General features: G+C 42.2%; 1 pseudogene; it reads left to right on the top strand.

Moving 5' to 3' along the window:
* Positions 1 to 1,153: 1,153 nt before the first annotated feature.
* Positions 1,154 to 2,843, top strand: LOC119323343 (annotated as a pseudogene).
* The last annotated feature ends 11,207 nt before the right edge of the window (positions 2,844 to 14,050 follow it).

The following is a 14,050-nucleotide window of genomic DNA, read 5'->3' as shown; positions in this document are numbered from 1 at the left end:
AGATTCATTGAGAATTTTTCTAAAATTGTGAAGCCTATGATGGAGTTGCTGAAGAAGGACACCAAGTTCAAATGGACAGATGAATGTGAGGCAAGTTTTCAGGAGCTGAAGAAAAGTTTGGTTACAGCCCCAGTGCTGATTCTGCCGGATATACGCAAGGATTTCCAAGTGTATTGCGACGTTTCTCGCTTAGGACTTGGAGGTGTACTTATGCAAGCTGGAAGAGTGGTTTCATCTGCCTCACGTCAGCTTTGACCGCACGAGTTGAATTATGCCACGCATGATTTGAAGTTAGCAGCCGTAGTTCAAGCGCTCAAGACCTGGAGACATTTTCTTATTGGAAACCATTGTGATGTGTACACGGATCATAAGAGTTTGAAGTACATTTTCACACAGAAGGAGCTAAATCTTAGGCATAGGAGATGGTTGGAGCTTATAAAGGATTATGATATGAAGTTGCACTATCATCCAGGCAAGGCCAATGTCGTAGCAGACGCTTTGAGCCGAAAGAGTTATGCCAATAGCCTCGTAAGCGAAGGATTACCAAAGGAGTTGGCTGAAGATCTCAGGGAGCTTCGGTTGGAGATTGTCCCAAGAGGTTTTGTTGCAGCATTGGAAGTTCAATTATCTTTGTTGAAGATTTTGTAAGTCTGGCAACTACTGTTCAATTATGCTTTTTTCTTTACATTACTCCCACTCCTGCAAATCATATTTTCTTTCTTCAGAGATTTGTCAGGAAATCAGCTCAGTGGCTCAATTCCCTCCGGATTTCTCAAAAGAATTCAAGATGGCTCCCTAAATCTAAGGTCGTTAATTTACCCATAAATTATCCCGATTCGTCTTGCATGATACTTGATGAATTTCATTGATCAACTTTTTAATATTGTTTAGCAGATATGGCAACAACTCAAACCTTTGCACCAATGCCAATTCATGTCGACCTGCTAAAATGAAGAGCAAGCTGCCCATATACGTTGGTGCCCCTACAGTTTTCATCGTGGTGATAGTATCAGTGGTACTAACACTCTTTTGCTTGTTGAGACAAAAAAATCCAGGTGAGACTTTGGCATGCGCCAACTAATTATTGGTATATGTTTCCACATCAAATAGTACTAATGTTAATCATTAAATTCCACGCATATAAAAAGGATTAATGAAAAACTCCGTAAAGCCACAAAATGAAACGAGAAATGATGGGGACACATCACTTGGACTTGAGACTCGCCGATTCACATACAATGAAATTGAGAGGATAACCAATAACCTTCAACAAGTGTTGGGAAAGGGAGGATTCGGTTATGTCTATGATGGCTTCCTGGAGGATGGCACTCAGGTGGCGGTAAAGATACGGTCTGAGTCTTCCAACCAAGGTGACAAGGAATTCCTAGCAGAGGTACAGTTTATTTTCTCAGTGCACTTGCATTCCTCCTTGTTGTTTAATTCACTTATGTTTCAAAGTTCTCATATTGCTTTAAATGTAAAATCAAAAATAGCAAGGTACATTTAACATACTTTACTTTGTTTAAAAAACTATAAGTTTCTCGACAAAGATTTTAACTGTAAAACGATATCTATGAACTCATGTCTTGATCCCTACTTGTTCAGGTTCAAATTTTAACCCGGATTCATCACAAGAACCTTGTCTCCTTGATTGGTTTCTGCAAGGATGGAGAGCACATGGCACTTGTTTACGAGTTCATGTCAGAGGGTACTCTGCAAGATCACATTGTAGGTACGCAAGTTCTTTAACACAATATATTCAGCTGCTAGAAGGTGACTGGTGTAGCGTAAAGCACTGTGAGCTGATAGAGTGTACATGTTGTTTATCTATAGAATCGTCTGAATAACTGATTGGTCACAATATCGGCCTGTATGTAGGAGGAGACCGTAACGCAAGATTCTTAACCTGGAGACAGAGACTTAAAATTGCAGTTGAATCTGCACAAGGTAAGCACTTATATTGCACCTTTTGTTTCTTTCTCGAAAAAAGCACTTAAATGGATAGTCAGCAACTACTTTTGCAAAATGAGTGTTTTTTTAATCCTCGGTGTTCATATACAGGACTGGAGTTCCTACATAAGGGGTGGAACCCACCTTTGATTCACAGGGATGTGAAGGTCACGAACATCTTATTGAACACGAGGTTGGAGGCCAAAATTGCCGACTTTGGATTATCGAAAGCTTTCAATCGCGACAATGAAAGCCAGGTGTCCACGAATGTGATCGTTGGCACACGCAGATATATGGATCCAGAGTAAGCCAACTCCTTCCACCCTGCTCCAAAATCTTTCTATAGCATACCGTGCTCTGAGTATTTGGTGGAGCTGAAACATTTGCTTAGGTACCAGACAACAGGGAGGCCGACAACCAAGAGTGATGTGTATAGCTTTGGCGTCATGCTGTTGGTGCTTGTCACGGGGAAGCCACCCATAATGCATAACCCGCGAAGCATCGCCATCATTGAGTGGGTGCAACAGCGGTTATCGAAAGGCGACATCGAAGGCATGGTGGATGTGCGCATGCACGGTGACCACGACATCAATAGTATTTGGAAGGCCGCTGAAATCGCCCTCAAGTGCACTGCACATGCATCGGCGCGGCGTCCCAACATGACCGATGTTTTAGTGCAACTACAGGAGTGCCTCAAGCTAGAGGAGGACCATGTTGGCGGCAACTCCAACAAGAACTTCTACACTGGCATCAGCAACAACGACCTGAGCACGAGAAATGATTCTTACGCTGCTAATCAGTCCACGAATGTGAGCCAAAGCAACACTTCATTTGAGAATGAACATAATTTTGGGAGGGTGCCAACAATGGACAACAGTCCTGCTCCTCGATAAGCAAGACTTATTGATCATGTACCGTCGCCAACTGGTTATCTATGTTGGAGTTGCCATGTGAAATCTTTGTAATCATTTTTTTCTGGGATCTCCATGTTTATTGATGTTATTTGACCAAGTTTCCCACGAATTTTTTTGTATGTTCAACCAGTAACTTACTGAATTGCTAAATCAAATCATAGACGACTTTCCTTGAATCAAAGTGAAAAAAATGCAAAGTGTGATCTTGATCATGCTCTGGATGGTGTGTTGATCGAATTACTTCTTGCAGATATACTATTAACTTGATCCCTTGTTTTTGATATTTTTGAAGTTGGATAACCACCGGATAAGAGTGAGTTTTATCAAGCGAAGCTCTTCTTGACACTATGATTCACCAACTCATTTCTAAGAACAGTTTCAACTCTCTCAACGGAACATTATAAATTATCGATAACATCTCAACCAAAAGAATAGACGAATACTAGCATTGTACATTTTAAATGTTGTATATACAAGAGCACAAGCTCTCCGAGTTAAACACAGGGTTTAGGGTTTTGCATGGGTGGCTAACATCTAGCCTCATGTCTCTTTATATAGATGATCATAATACAATTACATACATATACAAATACGTGTATATATACAATATGCCAGACCCTATTTTACATGCCCCCTCAATCTGAACTACATACAAGATTCAGACTGGTTCTAAAGCGGCCTAGCATCTTTCTAGTAGCGGGTTTAGTAAATACATCAGCTAACTGATCATCTGTAGAAATAAACCTGACTTCCAGTTCACAAGCAGCTACTCGTTCTCTCACAAAATGGAAATCAATCTCAATGTGTTTAGCCCGAGCATGAAACACTGGGTTCGCCGTCAGATAAGTTGCCCCTAAGTTATCACACCACAATATAGGAGTGCGCTGCGTGGGACTCCAAGTTCTGTGAGAACCGGTTCTATCCAAATGGCTTCAGCCGCGCCATTGGCCAATGCTTTATACTCTGCCTTGGTGCTTGACCTCGAGACGGTGGGTTGCTTCTTCGAGCTGCAAGATACAAGATTGGGTCCAACAAATATAGCAAAACCACCAGTAGAGCGCCTATCATCAACACAGCCTGCCCAGTCTGCACCGGTGAATATACTCACTCCAGTAAATCTGGACTTACGAATCCGTAGTTCCATGTCTAGCGTACCTTTGACATATCTCAGAATACGCTTGACTGCTTCCCAATGATCCTCCGTTGGCCGAGACAGGAACTGACACACTTTGTTCACTGCGAAGGAGATATCAAGACGAGTGAGGGTCAAATACTGAAGTGCTCCAACCACACTGCCATACCGAAAGGAGTCATCTCTACCCAGTAGTGCACCACTATGACGTGAGAGACTCTCGGATGTAGCAAGCGGAGTGAAAGTGGCCTTGCAGTTCTCCATGTTGACGCACTGAAGAAGATCCAAAGCATACTTTTTCTGCGTCAAGGTCATGCCCCCTGAATGAAAGGATGCTTCCAAACCAAGAAAGTACTCGAGGCAACCCAAATCTTTTAAGGGAAAGCTAGCAGACAACGACTGCACAAGATGATCCACCACGGCGGGGGTAGAGCCAGCAATCATAATATCATCAACGTACACCAGCATGTATATCTATATAGCACCCTGAGAAAAGATGAACAGAGATGCATCTGATTGGGCAGCAACAAAACCGAGCTGCGAAAGGCGCTGACTCAAACGCGCATACCAGGCACGGGGCGACTGCTTGAGACCATAAATAGACCGCTGAAGTTTGTAGACATGAGAGGGATATGTGGCATCCTCAAACCCGGGTGGCTGCTGCATATACACATCTTCGGCCAAGAACCCATGTAGAAAGGCATTGCTCACATCAATCTGTCGGAGGCTCCAACCACGAGACACAGCAAGAGACAGAACCAAGCGAACTGTGGCAGGCTTCACCACCGGGCTAAATGTATCTCCATAGTGAATCCCATGCTATTGAGTGAAACCGCGAGCAACAAGACGAGCTTTGTTCTTATCAACAGACCCGTTCGGACGATGCTTGGTTTTGAAAATCCACTTGCAGCTCACAATATTAACACCAGGTGGCCGAGGCACCAACACCCGGGTGTTAGTGTGACGGAGAGCAGCAAAATCCTCGGACATGGCGACACGCGAGGCAGGTTCACCAAGAGCATCAGGATGGGAAACTAGTGCGGCGAAGAAGGCACGACGGTGAGAGTCATACCGGACCGTGCCATCAATGTAAGACTTCTCCTTGCGCGTATGATCACGATGGCGTGCAACCATAGCATGCTCCAGAGCTGCATCGCCGGTAGGAGAAGACGACGGCGATGAGGGATCGATCGAGAGTGTCATAGCTGAGGAGACCTCAGCAAGAGGCGACCCGGGCCAAGAGACGACGGTGGGCTGGACTGGCCCAGGCGAAGGTGGTGGTCCGGGTGACGCACCGGGCATGGGTGGTGACCCAACGGCGCCGGGCGAGGGTGGCGACCTAGCCGTATCCGCGGTCGCGCCATCCTTGGGCGACGGGACATGCATGTCCTGAGCATGCACGTCGGGCTCATCAGGAGGCGGCGGAGCAGCAACATGTACCTGAGGGAAACTCAAAGCAATAGCACCTGCAGAGGACAAGTTAGGTGACTGATACGTCTCCGTCGTATCTATAATTTTTGATTGTTCCATGCCAATATTATTCGACTTTCATATACTTTTTAGCAACTTTTTATATTATTTTTGAGACTAACATATTGATCCAGTGCCTAGTGCCAGTTCCTGTATGTTGCATGTTTTATGTTTCGCAGAATATCCATACCAAACGGAATCCGAACGGGATAAAAACGGATGGAGCTTATTTTTGGAATATTTGGAAAACTCCGAAACAAAAATCCACGCGAGACGGTGCCCGAGGTGGTCACGAGGTAGGGGGGCACGCCTGACCCCCCTGGGCGCGCCCCTACCCTCGTGAGCCACCCATAAGGCGGTTGACGCTCTTCTTTTGCCGCAAGAAAGCTAATTTTTTGAAAAAAATCACGGCGAAGGTTTCAAGCCAATCGGAGTTACGGATCTCCATATATATACGAAATGGTGAAACAGAGCCAGAAGAGAACGCAGAAACAGAGAGAGACAGATCCAATCTCGGAGGGGCTCTCGCCCCTCCCACGCCATGGGAGCCAAGGACCAGAGGGAAAACCCTTCTCCCATCTAGGGAGGAGGTCAAGGAAGAAGAAGAAGAAGGGGGGCCCTCTCCCCCTCGCTTCCGGTGGCGCCGGAGTGCCACTGGGGGCCATCATCATCACCGCGATCTTCACCAACAACTTCACCACCATCATCACCAACTCTTCCCCCCTTTATGCAGCGGTGTAACCTCTCTATTACCCGTTGTAATCTCTACTTAAACATGGTGCTCAACGCTATATATTATTTCCCAATGATGTATGGCTATCCTATGATGTTTGAGTAGATCTGTTTTGTCCTAATGGCTATTTGATGATCATGATTGGTTTGAGTTGTATGTTTTATTATTGGTGCTGTCCTACGGTGCTCTCCGTGTCGCGCAAGTGTGAGGGATTCCCGCTGTAGGGTTTGCAATATGCTTATGATTTGCTTATGGTGGGTGGCGTGAGTGATAGAAGCACAGACCCGAGTAAGTAGGTTGTTTGCGTATGGGATAAAGGGGACTTGATACTTTAATGCTATGGTTGGGTTTTACCTTAATGAATCTTTAGTAGTTGCGGATGCTTGCTAGAGTTCCAATCATAAGTGCATATGATCCAAGTAGAGAAATTATGTTAGCTTATGCCTCTCCCTCAAATAAAATTGCAATAATGATTACCGGTCTAGTTATCGATTGCCTAGGGACAAATAACTTTCTTGTTGACAAAAGCTCTTTACTAAAACTAATTTAGTTGTGTCTTCATCTAAACAGCCCCTACTTTATATTTACTTGCTCTTTATTATCTTGCATACCTATCCAACAACACCTACAAAGTACTTCTAGTTTCATACTTGTGTTCGGTAAAACGATCGTCAAGTGTGCGTAGAGTTGTATCGTTGGTCGATAGAACTTGAGGGAATATTTGTTCTACCTTTAGCTCCTCATTGGGTTCGACACTCTTACTTATCGAAAGAGGCTACAATTGATCCCCTATACTTGTGGGTTATCAAGACCTTTTTCTGGCGCCGTTGCCGGGGAGCAATAGCGTGGGGTGAATATTCTCGTGTGTGCTTGTTTGCTTTATCACTAAGTAATTTTTATTTGCTGTTCTTAGTTGTTCTCTATCTTTAGTTATGGATATGGAACACGAAATACCAAAAAAATTTGGTGTACTTTCTTCTCATGGAGATGGGGAACCTCCTAAAACCCTCGATGCTGGTTATGTGAAAGATATTATGTTCTACTTTAATAATCCTGAGAAAACCCCATTTAATTATGTAATGGGAGTAACGTTGGATCAACATGAATACTTTAGGGATTACCGCTTGACACAAAAAGGGAAACTATTATGGGATCAAATTTATATATTGAAGTGGTATGCTAGACAACTATGCTCGGAATATGATTATACTTGTTGCTCTAGGATGAATTCTCCACACCTCCCCTTTTCATGCAAATTTAATGATAATGAAACCTTGGCTTCTTATGCTAGAGGTATATATGGTTACTATGATGTGGAACAAATAGAAGAATTTGTTGCTTTTATGGGTGCTTATGAAATTGAATCTATGTTTAAAGAGTTTAATGATATTGATGATGCTTGTTATAGATCTGAAAATTTAGCTATCCTTAAACATTGCTATGTGAATTATGAATACAATTATGAAATTAATGCACTTATTAAGAAAGTCTGCGCTGTCCAAGAAGAGACTAATATTTTGCAGGAATCTGCGGAAGAAGAAGTTGATGACACTGTGAGCTCATTGGATGAAAAAGATGAGGAGGAGAGAGAGGAACAAAAGAAGGAAGAGCGGATTGATCACCCGTGCCCACCTTCTAATGAGAGTAACTCTTCAACTCATACATTGTTTAATTCCCCTTTGTGCTTACTGAAGGATGATTGCTATGATGACTACTATGATCCCTATGATTCTTTTGAAATATCCCTTTTTGATGATGCTTGCTATGCTTATGGCCAAGATGCCAATATGAATTATGCTTATGGGGATGAACTTGCTATAGTTCCTTATGTTAAACATGAAATTGTTGCTATTGCACCCATGCACGATAGTCCTATTATCTTTTTGAATTCTCCCGATTATACTATATCAGAGAAGTTTGCACTTATTAAGGATTATATTGATGGGTTGCCTTTTACCGTTGCACATGATTATTTCGATAAATATAATATGCATGTGCTTGCTGCTCCTACTTGCAATTATTATGAGAGAGGAACTATATCTCCACCTCTCTATGTTTCCAACATGATAAAATTGCAAGAAACTGTTTATACTATGCATTGGCCTTTACTAGGTGTGCATGAATTGTTCTTTTATGACATGCCGATGCATATGAAGAGAGTTAGAATTCGTCATTGCTTGATATATGTTGCTTTGTGCTCACTACTAAATTACAAATCATTGTTAATTAAAATTGGCTTTGATATACCTTGGGATCCGGGTGGATTCACTACTTGAGCATTATATGCCTAGCTTAATGGCTTTAAAGAAAGCGCTGCCAGGGAGACAACCAGGAGTTTTAGAGAGTCATCTATTTCTATTAAGTGCTTTCATATAGTTTAAAAACAACAAAAATAAAGAGGGGAACCCAAAACTTTTCAAAAAGGAAAGTGAAAGTGAGAAAGACAAGCACTGTTGAAGTGGGAGAGCTCTTTGAACTTTGTTCATGCTCACGGCAACTTTGTGAATCTTGATTACAGAAACTTTTCATCAAAAATAATTATCCCCTTGTACAATTCCATTGTATTATAAAAATAATGTGCCAAGGTTTGCCTTTAGGATGTTTACATTTGCTTGATGGTTTGTACGGTGCAGGACAGAAACTTTGGCTGTAGTGCGTGATTTTACATTTTTAGCTGAAACGTCAAATGGTTCTGATTATTTTTTCACTGTCTTCCTATACAAATTTTTTATTTTTCCCAATTTTGGTAGAATTTTTCAAGTATCAGAAGTATGGTTAATGTTCAAATTATTACAGACTGTTCTATTTTAGACAGATTCTGTTTTTGATGCATAGTTTGCTTGTTTTGATGAAACTATCAACTTATATCAGTGGATTAAGCCATGGAAAAGTTATATTACAGTAGACACAATGCAAAAACAAAATATGAATTGGTTTGCAACAGTACTTATAGTGGTGATTTGCTTTATTATACTAACGGATCTTACCGAGTTTTCTGTTGAAGTTTTGTGTGGATGAAGTGTTCGATGATTGAGAAGGTTTCGATCTGAGAAGAAGGAAGAGAGGAAAGAGCTCAAGCTTGGGGATGCCCGAGGCACCCCAAGTAAATATTCAAGGAGACTCAAGCGTCTAAGCTTGGGGGTGCTGGGGAGGCATCCCCTCTTTCTTCAACAAATATCAGTATGTTTTTGGATTCGTTTTGTTCATGCGATATGTGCAAGTCTTGGAGCATCTTTTGCATTTAGGTTTTTATTTTTCGTTTTATGCACCATGCTGGTATGAGATAGTCCTTGGTTGATTTATATAATGCTCTTTGCACTTCACTTATCTTTTTTGAGTATGGCTTTATAGAATGCTTCATGTGCTTCACTTATATCATTTGAAGTTTGGATTGCCTGTTTCTCTTCACTTAGACAACCGCCATTTGTAGAATGCTCTTTTGCTTCACTTATATTTGTTAGAGCGTGGGCATAACTTTTGTAGAAAGAATTAAACTCTCTTTCTTCACTTATATCTATTTAGAGAGATGACTGGAATTGGTCATTCACATGGTTAGTCATAAAATCCTACATAAAACTTGTAGATCACTGAATATGATATGTTTGATTCCTTGCAATAGTTTTGCGATATAAAGATGGGGATATTAGAGTCATGCTAGTGGGTAGTTGTGGATTAGTAGAAATACTTGTGTTGAGGTTTGTGATTCCCGTAGCATGCACGTATGGTGAACCGTTATGTATCGAAGTCGGAGCATGATTTATTTATTGATTGTCTTCCTTATGAGTGGCGGTCGAGGACGAGCGATGGTCTTTTCCTACCAATCTATCCCCCTAGGAGCATGCGCGTAGTACTTTGTTTCGATGACTAATAGATTTTTGCAATAAGTATGTGAGTTCTTTATGACTAATGTTGAGTCCATGGATTATACACACTCTCACCCTTCCACCGTTGCTAGCCTCTCTAGTACCGCGCAACTTTCGCCGGTACCATAAACCCACCATATACCTTCCTCACAACAGCCACCATACCTACCTATCATGGCATTTCTATAGCCATTCCGAGATATATTGCCATGCAACTTCCATCATCATCATATACATGACTTGAGCATTCATTGTCATATTGCTTTGCATGATCGTAAGATAGCTAGCATGATGTTTTCATGGCTTGTACGTTTTTTGATGTCATTGCTACGCTAGATCATTGCACATCCCGGTACACCTCCGGAGGCATTCATATAGAGTCATATATTTGTTCTAGATATCGAGTTGTAATATTGAGTTGTAAGTAAATAAAAGTGTGATGATCATCATTATTAGAGCATTGCCACAGTGAGGAAAGGATGATGGAGACTATGATTCCCCCACAAGTCGGGATGAGACTCCGGACTTTACAAAAAATAAAAGAGGCCAAAGAAGCCCAAATATAAAAAAAATAGGCCAAAGAAGCCCACCAAAAAATATAAAAAAATGAAAAAAATGAGAAAAAAAGAGAGAAGGGGCAATGTTACTATCTTTTTACCACACTTGTGCTTCAAAGTAGCACCACGTTCTTCATATAGAGAGTCTCTTGAGTTATCACTTTCATATACTAGTGGGAATATTCATTATAGAACTTGGCTTGTATATTCCGATGATGGGCTTCCTCAAATGCCCGAGGTCTTCATGAGCAAGCAAGTTGGATGCACACCCACTTAGTTTCAGTTGGAGCTTTCATACACTTATAGCTCTAGTGCATCCGTTGCATGGCAATCCCTACTCACTCACATTGATATCTATTGATGGGCGTCTCCATAGCACGTTGATACGCCGAGTTGATGTGAGACTATCTTCTCCTTTTTGTCTTCTCCACCATCATATTCTATTCCACCTATAGTGCTATGTCCATGGCTCACGCTCATGTATTGCGTGAAAGTTGAAAAGGTTTGAGAACGTCAAAAGTATGAAACAATTGCTTGGCTTGTCATCGAGGTTGTGCATGATGTGAATATTTTATGTGGTGAAGATGGAGCATAGCCAGACTATATGATTTTGTAGGGATAACTTTCTTTGGCCTTGTTATTTTGAAAAGACATGATTGCTTTATTAGTGGGCTTGAAGTATTATTGTTTTTATGTCAAGTGATAGACTATTGCTTTGAATCACTCGTGTCTTAATATTCATGCCATGATTAGACATATGATCAAGATTATGCTAGGTAGCATTTCACATCAATTTTTTTTATCATTTACCTACTCGAGGACGAGCAGGAATTAAGCTTGGGGATGCTGATACGTCTCCATCGTATCTATAATTTTTGATTGTTCCATGCCAATATTATTCGACTTTCATGTACTTTTTGGCAACTTTTTATATTATTTTTGAGACTAACATATTGATCCAGTGCCCAGTGCCAGTTCCTGTCTGTTGCATGTTTTATGTTTCGCAGAATATCCATACCAAACGGAATCCAAACAGGATAAAAACGGATGGAGCTTATTTTTGGAATATTTGGAAAATTCCGAAAGAAAAATCCACGCGAGACGGTGCCCGAGGTGGTCACGAGGTAGGTGGGCGCGGCTGACCCCCCTGGGCGCGCCCCCTACCCTCGTGAGCCACCCATAAGGCAGTTGACGCTCTTCTTTTTCCGCAAGAAAGCTAATTTTCTGAAAAAAATCACGGCGAAGGTTTCAAGCCAATCGGAGTTACGGATCTCCATATATATACGAAACGGTGAAACAGAGCCAGAAGAGAACGCAGAAACAGAGAGAGACAGATCCAATCTCGGAGGGGCTCTCGCCCCTCCCACGCCATGGGAGCCAAGGACCAGAGGGAAAACCCTTCTCCCATCTAGGGAGGAGGTCAAGGAAGAAGAAGAAGAAGGGGGGCCCTCTCCCCCTCGCTTCCGGTGGCGCCGGAGTGCCACCGGGGGCCATCATCATCACCGCGATCTTCACCAACAACTTCACCACCATCATCACCAACTCTTCCCCCCTCTATGCAGCGGTGTAACCTCTCTCTTACCCGTTGTAATCTCTACTTAAACATGGTGCTCAACGCTATATATTATTTCCCAATGATGTATGGCTATCCTATGATGTTTGAGTAGATCTGTTTTGTCCTAATGGCTATTTGATGATCGTGATTGGTTTGAGTTGTATGTTTTATTATTGGTGCTGTCCTATGGTGCTCTCCGTGTCGCGCAAGCGTGAGGGATTCCCGCTGTAGGGTTTGCAATATGCTTATGATTTGCTTATGGTGGGTGGCGTGAGTGACAGAAGCACAGACCCGAGTAAGTAGGTTGTTTGCGTATGGGATAAAGGGGACTTGATACTTTAATGCTATGGTTGGGTTTTACCTTAATGAATCTTTAGTAGTTGCGGATGCTTGCTAGAGTTCCAATCATAAGTGCATATGATCCAAGTAGAGAAAGTATGTTAGCTTATGCCTCTCCCTTAAATAAAATTGCAATAATGATTACCGGTCTAGTTATCGATTGCCTAGGGACAAATAACTTTCTTGTTGACAAAAGCTCTTTACTAAAACTAATTTAGTTGTGTCTTAATCTAAACAGCCCCTACTTTATATTTACTTGCTCTTTATTATCTTGCATACCTATCCAACAACACCTATAAAGTACTTCTAGTTTCATACTTGTGTCCGGTAAAGCGATCGTCAAGTGTGCGTAGAGTTGTATCAGTGGTCGATAGAACTTGAGGGAATATTTGTTCTACCTTTAGCTCCTCGTTGGGTTCGACACTCTTACTTATCGAAAGAGGCTACAATTGATCCCCTATACTTGTGGGTTATCAGTGACAAATAGGACAAGTCATATTTACGCACATGGACATCCGGAATTGGTTCATCAGAGGGAAAAGTGAGGGCATGTTCAAGAGAAGCAGGATCAACCGACACGCCGGGTTGGGAGTAAGGAAACATAGTCTTGTCGAAAACAACAACACGAGAGATGTATATCCGACCGGAGGTACGGTCAAGACACTTATAACCCTTATGCAAAGGACTATAGCCAAGGAAGACACACATCTTGGAACGGAACTCAAGCTTGTGAGCATTGTACTTGCGAAGACTAGGCCAGCAAGCACACCCAAAAATCCGAAGGGAGGAGTAGTTGGGCTGAACATGAAACAGACGGAACACAGGTGTGTCCTTGTTGATAACCGGAGTGGGCATATGGTTGATGTGGTAACATACCGTAAGAAAAGCATCATCCCAAAACCAAAGTGGAAGAGAGGAGTGCGCAAGCAAGGCAAGGCCGGTCTCGACCAAATGTCGGTGTTTGCGCTCGGCAATACCGTTCTGCTGAGAGCTATGTGGACATGACACTCGGTGAGAGATGCCCGTGCGTTGAAAGTAGCGATGGAGTTTGTGGTATTCACCACCCCAGTCGGACTGAAAGACATTGATTTTATAATCCAGAAGGCATTCGACATGAGCCTGAAAGTTGTAGAAAACTTGCTCAATATCATACTTGTGTTTAAGCAAATAAATCCAGGTGAAGCGCGTGTTGTCATCAATAAAACTAACATAATACTTGTACCCTCCCGACGAAGCAAGAGTAGGACCCCAAACAACTGAATGTATTAATTTAAGAGGTATAGTAGTGATATGAAATGAAGTAGAATAAGGGAGTTGATGACTCTTAGTACGTTGACAGGCATCACAAACTAACGATGAATTATTTGAACTAGAACACGGAAGTTCATGACTCCGAACAATGGAAGTGACCACATTATTTTTAGGATGACCAAGACGTTGATGCCATTGCGATGACGAAACTCGAACACCGGAGGAGGCACGGCGAGATGAGGAAGATGACGCACGAGCGAAGGGGACCGGATAGACCCCCCCCCCC

Source organism: Triticum dicoccoides, chromosome 1A, assembly GCF_002162155.2.
Source record: "Triticum dicoccoides isolate Atlit2015 ecotype Zavitan chromosome 1A, WEW_v2.0, whole genome shotgun sequence".
NCBI lineage: Eukaryota > Viridiplantae > Streptophyta > Magnoliopsida > Poales > Poaceae > Triticum > Triticum dicoccoides.
The sequence above is the reverse complement of the archived record's forward strand: the minus strand, read 5'-3'. Positions and strand labels throughout refer to the sequence as shown.